The sequence below is a fragment of the Strongylocentrotus purpuratus genome, unplaced genomic scaffold (genome assembly GCF_000002235.5).
Source record: "Strongylocentrotus purpuratus isolate Spur 01 unplaced genomic scaffold, Spur_5.0 spur5_scaffold_3, whole genome shotgun sequence".
Classification (NCBI taxonomy): domain Eukaryota; kingdom Metazoa; phylum Echinodermata; class Echinoidea; order Camarodonta; family Strongylocentrotidae; genus Strongylocentrotus; species Strongylocentrotus purpuratus.
The window spans coordinates 18,954,711-18,966,574 of record NW_022145609.1 but is presented as its reverse complement, the minus strand read 5'-3'; the positions used below and the strand labels follow the sequence as shown (position 1 = coordinate 18,966,574).

The following is an 11,864-nucleotide window of genomic DNA, read 5'->3' as shown; positions in this document are numbered from 1 at the left end:
TGTTCAGTGAAGATGTATTTAGCTATAAAATATAAAATACAGAATTCACAACATTTGACCAATGCAACTTTCTATAAGTCATCAAATGCTTTTTCCGTTCTCGGATAGCTCTACTGAAGACATGGCCATTTCAACCAGCGAAATCGACCAAGGAAATCATGAGTTAGAGCGAATGAAAGGTCTTCATCATCATGATTTTCTCATCTAATTATTGACATTTTCCGAAAATTTCCGAAATGTTTACATAGCTAGGAAGGTAGTCCAAAGGTTTATATTCCTAAAGAACTAAATGAAATTGTGTTATATGTTTGCGCATTTATTTATTTAGGGCTAGAAGTTGTCAAGTTATCACCACTATTCACCCCAAGTACGGGCCGGCAAAGCGAAAGCCGCCGTGCTCGCTGGGCTGGGCTGTGTGTGGAAAGGGAGGACTTAGTGCTACTAGGGAGGTGTACGGTTTCGGAGGGGGATTAAGGGGATTACGGTAGGGGAAACAAAAGACGCGCGGTGCCACGGATGACTTCAAATGGGCCTCTTGGACGGGATCTCCATTCATTACAGCTTCCTGGTTATACACTCTTACACAAATTTGTCGGTTGCATTCAATGCGCAATGATCAAAGATTTACTCGAGTTCTAACCTCGAATTAGCATGTTGCTAGTTGTTAGCTCCGTTTACCAAATAATATTCATGTTAAGTTAACAACTAAATTATTCATACCCTTACCAAGTTTTGTGCTAGCATGAGAAAAACCGACTTATCCCGATTCATGTTTCTTTGGAATGTGACATCAAAACAGCAACATTATATTGTATGATTATAAGATAGTTTGAAGTACCAAATACAATTATGGTGAGAATGACTATAGAAGTAAAAAATAAAAACATTAAATGTGAACTAGTAACATTGTGTTTTGAAAGAAAAATCAATTGTGGAAATGTAACTTATATTCATGTTCTAATGAAGGCATCAACCCCTGTGAATACAAAAATTTAAAGAAAATAGATAAACAAATTCTTCAATACAAAGATACGATATGAGGATTCATGGAACCGAAAACTCTAATATGCATTACTGATTGAGGTAGGTATACCTGATAAATAGCTGTTCTGAGCTATACATTTGAATAATAAAGATTTATGTGTGCAGGAGTTCATTGCAATTCTGTAACAGAAAACTGACACCTGTACAACTATTCAGTTCATTGTTTCAGAAATCATGGACAATGTTACCAGTTTGCTTTAAATCAATTCATTGATTTTTATAATCAATCCATTTCATTGCGATTACAACACACAATTACAATTATGAGTGGAGTTTGCTTTGTTTATGATATTTAAAATGTTTAAAATAAAACAGTATAAAAGAGAGATTGAGGTATTGAAACATTGAAGCATTGTCAAAACGATCATGTAATTGATTCTAGTTTCTCAAGCATGCTCTTCAACAACAGTTCTTCAAATTTCTTCACATGTATGTCACCCAAGCAATAGTGGTTGAAGCAGCGAAGATCCTTTATCTAGACTGCGTGAAAGCAAAAGGAAATAAGAGAAAGAACAATCAATAGAAAACCATTATCAGAATTTCAATTATGAAAGGGAAACTTTACAGTGCAATATGATTGGGCGAAATTATTTTGTGTAGTTTTGGTACCAACTTTTAGAGAGGATTAGAGAATTAAATACTTAAGTTGGTATCACCTTAGTATTGGCAATTTTTGTTAAGGATTAAAACAAAAATTAGATGCTGACCTCGATAGGACCACTCATTCCCTTAACTAAGGGACCTAAGCATTAAAAGCAATTAAGAATATCTAAAATTTTAACTATTGGGAAACAATCAAGAAGGAGAGAAGATACCTTTTGACTCGCTCAGAAGCATAGACAATGGGTCATCATCAGAATCGCAATCGGAGCCATCAGGAGACTTTAAGGGTCACCATGCCAAGTCACACATGCAGCTCTGACTGTACGTGTTTGGTGAATTGCTTCAACGGTTCCATACCGCTCCCACTCTTAGGTCACTATGCCAAGTCACATTCTGCAGCTCTGTGTTCAGTGAATTATCAAGGACCCATCTTACCAGCATGTCGGTCCCCGTATCCAATCTAATTTTGTAGAACGAAAGAAATAATTACAAGTTATTTTCTTTCATTTATTTGCAAGCAGAGGTAAGGAAATGAATCCAATATTATCTTTTGTACATCAAATTAATTACTAGGCATAACTGACCCCAAACAGAAGTTTTCAATTGCCCCTATTACCCCAAAATAGAATTTTCCAATTGTCCCTACCAAACACAACCACCCCAATGCACATACGCAGTGAGTGTGCTTAGTACTTTGCTGCTAAAGTGTGATTTTCTTGAACAGATCATGAAACTATTCTCACCTGGATTTTTTTCTGGCCTGTGGCATTCTTGAAAAGTAGATGTACTTTCCCAGTGCTTCCTTCATACAAGTGAAAATTGTATCTACTGCATCTGAAACTAAGTGAAAGCAAAAACATCATCATAATTTCATTACCACTGAAGTGTAGGTAGTGAGACATGTACACTATCTGGTATGGTATGGTGCTTGCTTGGAAAATTCTTTAAACTATGAAGTGGAGTTGGGCAACATTTGCTGGTATCAAGAACAATTGTTTGAACAAATTTTTGTATAGGGTGAGGGACCAAGGGTACTAAAGTGCTGCCTTTGAATATAACAGACACAGAGTACAGATAATGAGAGAAACTAAGCTAAACATGTGGACATTGTTCCCCAAAAGGTAGACCAGGGAGGTGTTTTTAAATCACATACCCTGGGTAGACTACTCATGATTACTTCAGTCTCAAAACAAAAGTATTCCTTTTTCGGATGGTGCCATTTATTCATTTTCAGGGCAGGACCGTATCTAATTTTCAATTTTTAATTAAATGTTCATTCATGTCCTTCTTTGCATAAAAGGCAAATCATTGAATTCCCTTACAGTTAACCAGGAGGGGCTACATCCCAGGTCATCTCAGCTCAGCATGATGATAATTTTCGAAACTCCCTTTGCCCTTGGCAATGTTGATGTTGGCCTTGGGCTTGGAGCCCTGAAGTTTCTTAAACCCCAGGCACGCCTTACAAGAAAGGTCTCAGTCTGTTCTAGACCCTGATCTACTCATCTCTAGATTCTAGATTGATGAGTAGTGGCTGACATAAACTGATAATTATAAAATGATGATCTAGAGTAACTAGATTTCTAGACTCTAAATCAAATTTATAATTAGTTAAGTAGTAAATTACTGAAAAAATAAAAGTAAAACTCTGGTCTCTAGATTCTACTTTCTAACTTTCTGTAAAACTTTGTTCATATTTATAACTTAAGCAGATATAAAAAGAACCTTAGAGATCTCCGGAGAGATCTATAGCATTAATATTTGGTGTGGAGCTAAATAAGAAAGACTGTCCACCTAATTTATTTAGTCTAGATGTATATTTGTTAAGACATAAATTGATCTTTTTAGTTTTGGATCACATGATACTTCACTCCCTTATTCACTTACATGAAAACAAGTATATGGGGCGATATGTGGAACGGCGGTGTATTTTTCACACATTTCTGTGCTCATGGACATATATTTATGGCTTACAAAGAATCAGAATGAATCAAAAGAGTGTACCATATTAATTTACCTAAAAAAAATATTTAAAAACTCACCTTTTCATGGTCTGCGACTGTTCCAAACTGCGAAATTTTCACTACCGTCACTTCGTGAAAACATTAAAAGCAGGAAAAGAGCAAACGATGTTTTCACGAATTGACGGCTGTTAAGCGCGTACTTGGCCGTCACTTCGTGAAAACAGAAAATCCTTTTGCTAGGTATTTTCTTGTTTACGTCATCGTCATAGTGACATAATTAGACATTATTATGATCTGAAATTTTGTGAGGTTCAAGGTATTAGTGAATGATGTCCAAAAATGCAAAAAAAATCAAAAGTGAAAATATGTGCGATTTTCCTCACTACCGTCACTTCGTGAAAACAGGGACGAATTAAGTCATGTTCAGTGAAGATGTATTTAGCTATAAAATATAAAATACAGAATTCACAACATTTGACCAATGCAACTTTCTATTAGTCATCAAATGCTTTTTCCGTTCTCGGATAGCTCTACTGAAGACATGGCCATTTCAACCAGCGAAATCGACCAAGGAAATCATGAGTTAGAGCGAATGAAAGGTCTTCATCATCATGATTTTCTCATCTAATTATTGACATTTTCCGAAAATTTCCGAAATGTTTACATAGCTAGGAAGGTAGTCCAAAGGTTTATAATCCTAAAGAACTAAATGAAATTGTGTTATATGTTTGCGCATTTATTTATTTAGGGCTAGAAGTTGTCAAGTTATCACCACTATTCACCCCAAGTACGGGCCGGCAAAGCGAAAGCCGCCGTGCTCGCTTGGCTGGGCTGTGTGTGGAAAGGGAGGACTTAGTGCTACTAGGGAGGTGTACGGTTTCGGAGGGGGATTAAGGGGATTACGGTAGGGGAAACAAAAGACGCGCGGTGCCACGGATGATTTCAAATGGGCCTCTTGGACGGGATCTCCATTCATTACAGCTTCCTGGTTATACACTCTTACACAAATTTGTCGGTTGCATTCAATGCGCAATGATCAAAGATTTACTCGAGTTCTAACCTCGAATTAGCATGTTGCTAGTTGTTAGCTCCATTTACCAAATAATATTCATGTTAAGTTAACAACTAAATTATTCATACCCTTACCAAGTTTTGTGCTAGCATGAGAAAAACCGACTTATCCCGATTCATGTTTCTTTGGAATGTGACATATTAATGCTTTAATACATCTCTTTCAGTTATAGCTTTTGCTACATCCGCGTCTAGACGTGTACGATGGTTAAAAGTATTCCTACCTGTTTTAAAGCCACTTCGAATAGGATTCATATTGATACTTTATTTTATTTTTTATTTTTGTAAGTACAGTTTTTAAGGAAATTTTGTATCGCCGACTCAGCCGGCCGGTGAATAAGCGGGGGGGGGGGGGGGGGGGGTTAGGGTTAGGGTTTAAACACTGTTGCTCATAAAGTTGGAATATGTTGTTTTACTCCGATTTATGGAATTGTTTTGACAATGATTTATTCCTAAAAGATCTAGATAGTAGTATACAATCTCAGATTTCAATGACTAATAATTTACTACTATGGTTATCAACTAGGGGACCTACGCCCTTAAGTCATAACTGACAGTAATGAGGATTAGTGCCCTACAAAAGGGCACTTATATAGGACATCGACACGGTTTTGATCCTGGGGAATCACAGTTACAAGGCCATTGCTTTGCCCCCGACCCATGACTGTACCCAGCGGGGGCTAGGGTAGGGGGCAGTTCCCCCAAAGAAAAAAAACAAAGAAAATGCAATAAATTATCAATAATTCATTGCATTTCACTTCAGTCACGCAAAACAAGCACTGACAAATTATTATTCAATAAAATCTGAGAATGTATACTATTATCTAGATCTATTTGATATTCATTGTCAAAATAATTCCATAAATTGGGGTAAAACAATTTTTTCCAACTTTATGAGCAACAGTGGATATCCAAAAAAGGTGTTCAAGAAATTTCGACTAAAGTGTTTAAACACATTTCAGACGCCGTAGAGTTGTAGGTGTCGGGAGACTGAGTCATGCACGTCCGTACGCCAGCAGTCGATTTTGCTAATCCTGTTGACAAAAAATATACACCAAATAGCGCGAATTGAGTTAGAAAATTGACTTTTTCTTGTCAACTATAGAGAAATAATGAAGCCAATAAAATGAAAATGTCGACCAATAGCATACATCAAATCGTATGGATCGAGTTTTAAAATTGAAATTTACTTCAAATTTTCCCCTCAGACACCCCCTGTCCGCGCAATCGTTGAACGCGGTGCTGACGTATATGACGAGCGGGACGTGCCATAAATATGAAAACCAAATGATACAACCATACATCCATCGAGTAGATGTACGATTTTAATCAATCAGAATACAGGGAACCGTTTATTCATACAACCATCCGTCCATATATCTATGCAACCGTACAGCTTTAGAACGCATGTAAAGTCGATAAGTTTGCGGGCCAAAATGCCATAATTGCAAACAACTATACATCCATCAAATTACGGTGGATGAAAATTGGAAAGTCAATGGGACATGAGGGTTCCAATGAAAGAGCTAGTGTCAATGACGTCTTTTTTTTTCTTCAACGTTTTTAACGTTTTTTTCCCCCGTAAAAGTCCACAGGCTAACATGTTTGGCTGCTGAACTCTGACGATAGGGGGCGTTGTCCAATGAGAATAATCTATATGATGGTTGTTTGCATTTATGGCACTCCTATGGCGGGCGGAACTTGCCATATTCATGACAACTATAACTATACATCCATTCGATGGATGTATAGTTTTTAACCAATCAGAACGCAGGAAACTGTACGGCTATACAACTATACGACTATACGGCTACGCATCCATCGAACGCATATATAGTTTCCAGCGTGCGGACCAAAGTGCCATAACTATAGAACCATACGACTATTCGACTATACAGCCAGGGGTTTCTCTCTGCTCATGCAAAGAGAAACCACTGATTAGGGGTTTTAACTACTTTACGAGCTGTAGTTTCTCTCTGCGCGAGCAGAGAAAACCCTGATCAGGGGTTGTAACTACTGCACGTGCAGACTTTCTCTCTGCGCGAGCAGAGAAACCCCTGATCGGTGGTTTCTCTGCTCGCGCAGAGAGAAACTACTGCTTGGCTGAATAGTTGTATAGTCGTATGGTTGTATACATGTAGTTGTATAGTTATGGCACTTCGGTCCGCACGCTGGAAACTATTATGCGTTCGATGGATGCATAGCCGTAGAGTTGTATAGTTGTATAGTCGTATAGTTTCTTGCGTTTTGATAGGTTAAAAACTATACATCCATCGAATGGATGTATGGTTGTATAGTTGTCATGAATATGGCACTTTCCGCCCGCACTACACTTCCATACATCCATACGACCATAGCTCACTGGATGTATGGTTGCCATAGACTGTCCATCTTTTATTGTACCCCCCCCCCCCCGACCTTTCAAAAACTCCCTGATCCGCACCTGCTGCTGCCTACTATATGCTGAAAAATTATGTATCATGGAAAGCTACTATTAATAGAGGAAGCTTGTCAAGTGCGCCAAACCTTGAAGTGTCCTTTGTTCCATTGTTTGCTCCATACATTGTGTGAAATATTTTCATTTGATACTCCTTCGTACATAGCACCTACGCCGGCGCGCTGAACATAATTATATATCCACGCAAATCCGTTAACATTAGTTGCTCTGTGAACATGTTGCTCAACATGGCGGTTAAAATAGCACTGGCTGTGGGATTATTCATCGTTATCTATGTGCTACCTGGTAAGTGATAGCGAAGCTTTATTCTCCAAGGTTTGCTTGAAATTAATTTTAGAAATAAAGTATATATACAACTTTATTGCTATATAAATAATTCGTTCGGTTGAAATGTTCTATGAAAAACGAGGCCAAAGACAAAACTGAAAATCTTGCTATGCACTGTACGCTTTGAAATTCAGCAAACCTGGAAGTAGCAAACCCTGTAAGTAGAGGGGGGAGGGGGGGGGGGCAACCCGGCAGTGGTAGATACCAACATTCCCAAGAGGCCGACAAAGTTGGTCTCGCGAACTTTCTAAAAATGTAATTGTCAGAAAGCCCTCGGGACCGACCATGACCAACACGTCGGTCTCGTGGATCTTCTGACAATGAAGTATTCAGAAAGTTCACATTTGGAGTGTTGCTTGGCTGAATGTGCTGTGTGCATGGATGTGGCTGTCTATCAAAACGTGTTTTATTTTTGTTATTTTTAATCCAATCTCTGTTGTGTAAATGTTGTCAAATATTGTTTTGATACTTATCATTCATTTGGATATAATTTGTTTATTTTCTATTCATTTTTATTTTTTATTTTTTTTATTCAATAGCTCAATGCTGAGTTTCCCGTCGCCCACCCACATTACGATTTTCCGCCCGCGTTTGCGATCGAAATTCTGAAATAATTCATTATTTTAATCAGACTTTTTTTTTTTTTTTTTTTTAAAGAATGATATTATAAAACATGGTATCGCTTCCGGCATTTCCTTAATCACTACTGTTCAGTGTATACTCAAGCAGTAACTGTGAGCCATTGTAACATATGATATGATCTGAGGGTATTTTTAAAGTGGAAATTCAAAGAAAATCACAAATATGTCAACTAATGTATCACTAGAAACTGGTAAGCTAACAGATGGCCATCGTACAAGTTTTAGATCAACTACATATCGGGTGATTTAAAAAAAAATACAACCACCTCTGTAGCATCTGGGATTAACGAGAGAATCGCCAGATAAATAAAACGATGTTTTAACGACGTCACATAATGGACCAATACTGCCCAAGCAGACGATGTCCCATAAAGAATGAACATAATTGCAAAGCTATTATTTCTCAAATTATACTGAGTTTAGTGCATATAAATGTGATGGCATTTCAAACCATTTAAAAGGGGATATGAAACCGATTCACATAACTAAAAAAATTTGTTTGTAAATACACAGGATAGGGATTAATTAACAATCATGAAACCAGACTTTCAAATTAAAACAAAACCCGGAATGATATTAAGGACGGCATGTGTATAGCGCGGTGTGTGCAGCTGAATATACAATGGCGTCTTATTTTGTTTACAAGCGACAGATTCCTTTATTTTTGTATCGCTGCATTCGTCATCAAAATAAAACCATGGGCGAGGTTGAGAGTGAGGCAATAGATTATACATTTAGCCTGACGGTAGTGAAGTAAAAGAAAGAACTCGAGAGAAGATGAAAAAACAGGCACTGAAAATGTGTGAGATGTCATGGGACATCGTCTGCTTGTGCAAATCATGTCCATCCTGTGATCTCACACATCTCAGCAGCGTTCGGAGAGCTCTTCAGGTGCTATGTCGGGGCTGTATTTAAACGTTTTGTAATTAATAATAATCATTACTTCGAATGTTACCAGGCATTGAATTTTGATAACCTTGTCGAATCAAAGTTTCCACTTTGCAATAATGAAAATAAAGTAAGTTTTTAAAATCAATGAATATCTACTTTAACTTATTCGTGACAATTCCCTACCATATTGTGCTGTTTGTCGTGTTTATATTTAAAACTAGAACGTCATGTGACCTCAAAGTTCGCCAGACTCTGCAGAAAAAAATATTTAGCCGATTAGAGTACTCTTTACTTCGTCGTGTAAACAATCTTACCCCGAGTTATGAATTTAAGAATGTTAGTCAAAAAGCTGGACGAGCCTACATGAAGTATTCATATCGTTTGAAACTTTTCAAACATGATAAGCAAAACACTTGGAAGGTAAACGAACAAGCAATGAACCTAGTTAATAATAAATCTGAGGTAAATTAAAAAAAAATTGATTATGAGATTGTTGTAGACCCTAAAGATATAGTTAATATTGTTTATACCTATTTTTCTTTGATAAGTGATAGTCTGGCTAAAAACCTTTCGCCTTCTTATACAAATGTTGCGGATTTTTTTTTTCGCCCTAACAATCCAAAGTCTCTTTTTATTGTTCCAACTAATAGGCAAGGAATTATTAAAATTGGATATAATGGAATTAATAATATCATACTAAAATACATTATTTCCTTTACTGTAGATCCTTTGGTTCACATCTTTAAGATGGTTCTAGGACACCTACCCCCTTGACATCCACCCCCGGATAACCACCCCCAGTCAACTAACCCCTAGGACAACCACCCTTTAGGACGACTACCCCCTTGGACAACTACCCCCAGTAAACTTCCCCTTAGGACAACTACCCTCTATGAAAACCATCCTCTAGGTCAACTACCCCTCGGACAACTGTCCTAGGGGATTGTTGTCCGGGGGTATTTGTCCGGGGGGTAGTTGTCCTAGGGGGTAGTTGACTGGGGGTGGTTATCTGGGGAGTGGATGTCCAGGGGGTAGGTGTCCGGATACGCTTCAACATATCACTTCTTCATGGTCAACTTCCTAATTCTATGAAAATAGCCAAAATTATTCCGTTATTAAAAAACGTTGATATTAAAACTGGACGTTGGGAACTACCGCCCGATTATTCTTATTGTCTGTAATGCCCCTATACGCTCCCATACTGATCCTCTGTTTTTTTTTAAATAACATCTTACAATTAAATGTTTAATTACAATAGTGGTATACTGCCTTTTGTGTTTAATGTTATGTTTTTTTTTTTAAATATGCCGTTCATAAATACTCCACTCGAAAATCCGATAAGTTTCACTTACCTCTTTTGAGAACATGTTTTGCACAGAACACGTTCATTTTTGAAGGCCCTGAATTTTGGAATACTCTGCAAAACGATTTGAAAACTTCCCCTTCACTAATTGCTTTATTTGTTTGTTAATCCTTTTAAAATAGTATGATGTTCAGAAATGTATGTGGTAGAACATCACTTAACACAATTTTGTCTTTCTCTTTCTGCCCATCTCTAAAACTCCGGTCTTGCTCTGTTTGTTTCGGATATCTCAAGGATTTCGTGCGCTCCCTATTTCGTGCTCGATCTCTACAATTTTCCTTTCCTCTCTTCTCCTTCCCTCCAAAATTAGCACACAATTTTTTTTTTTTTTTTTTTTGTTCTGTTCTTTCTTCGTCATGTAATTTATTACGTCTTCTTGTTTCCAGTCATTACATGTTTTAATAAATATTGTCTCTGATGGCCGCTATTCTTCTTTGATTGTTTTTGTATTCTATTATACTCTTTTCACAATCATTATTATCGGAGAGGTCCACAATTTACAAGCTCTGTTTTTCAGTGGACCTCTCCATTTCCTCAAAATATAAATGCAATTGAATTTATAATTCAATTTTTTTCTTCCTCCAATGTATAAATTACTGTTGAGATTTGTTTATTACAAAAATATATGTTATGTATACATTTTAACTTGTATTCGTTACTATGTATTGTATTTTGAGGAAAATGAAAAAATAAAAATTGAAACGTGAAATAGAGCCAATGTTGCCGGCAAAAACTGCCCAGCAGCAAGCTAGAGCGCGCTTGCGTGCGTTTTTGCCGTAGTGCAGGTAGATTTATTCGACATCCTTCCTGCCATTTTGTCTCTTATATTTCTTCTTTTAAGTGGATTATTGTTCTCTCTCCCTATTTTCTTTCACTTTATTTCGGAAACTTTGTGATTTTTTTTTCTTCATCCTGGGTCATTATGGTTTTGTTCGACGTGAGTGGGTTTATTGCATGTACGCTAATCTGTGTGTATATTGCGAATAGGCTTTGAATGTGATTGCACTGAAGTGATTTTGCATCTTTGGGAGCCGTGCTTTCTCTTTCCTTCTCCCTTTTCCTGTCATTTGAGCCTTTCGAACACTTAAGTGTCTGTTTATGTTTTGTGTTTTTTAGTCTTTGAATATCATATTTTTACGAGAATCTGGTGTGGGTTTACGCATTTTGTCGAGCATTGATGTGCAAGTACGTCGCCGATGTGTATATCATTAGGGACTTAAGATTTGCACGTCAGTGCCTTAAAAGGACGTCACACATAGCAGTCCACTATGTCGACGTGCAACTCTAAAAATCTCTATTGTGAAACGTTGAACTATTCTGTGTCAGAGACTTTGCAGGGATCTCCCTCCATTCGTTCCTTCTCTTTGTGTCTTGTTTACTTAATATTTGCATTCGTGGCCCCATGATGAAACTTTTTTCAGACCCTTGCACCGAATGTTCGTTTGTTTTGTGCTGAGAAAAAATTCAATTAGTTTAATTTTGGCCATTACAAGAAGTGGTTTATT

General features: G+C 37.3%; 1 long non-coding RNA gene across 3 annotated transcripts; it reads right to left on the bottom strand.

Moving 5' to 3' along the window:
- Positions 1-796: 796 nt before the first annotated feature.
- Positions 797-3,953, bottom strand: LOC115928862. Of its 3 annotated transcripts, none has more exons than XR_004066257.1 (4): positions 3,687-3,953; positions 2,391-2,487; positions 1,860-2,107; positions 797-1,524 (listed from the first exon to the last, which is right to left on the bottom strand). It is a non-coding gene; the product is annotated as an uncharacterized LOC115928862 (long non-coding RNA). The 3 variants fall into 3 exon arrangements; XR_004066258.1 differs by lacking the exon at positions 3,687-3,953 and adding an exon at positions 2,970-3,122; XR_004066256.1 differs by lacking the exon at positions 3,687-3,953 and having other exon boundaries at positions 2,391-2,768.
- Between the last annotated feature and the right edge of the window lie 7,911 nt (positions 3,954-11,864).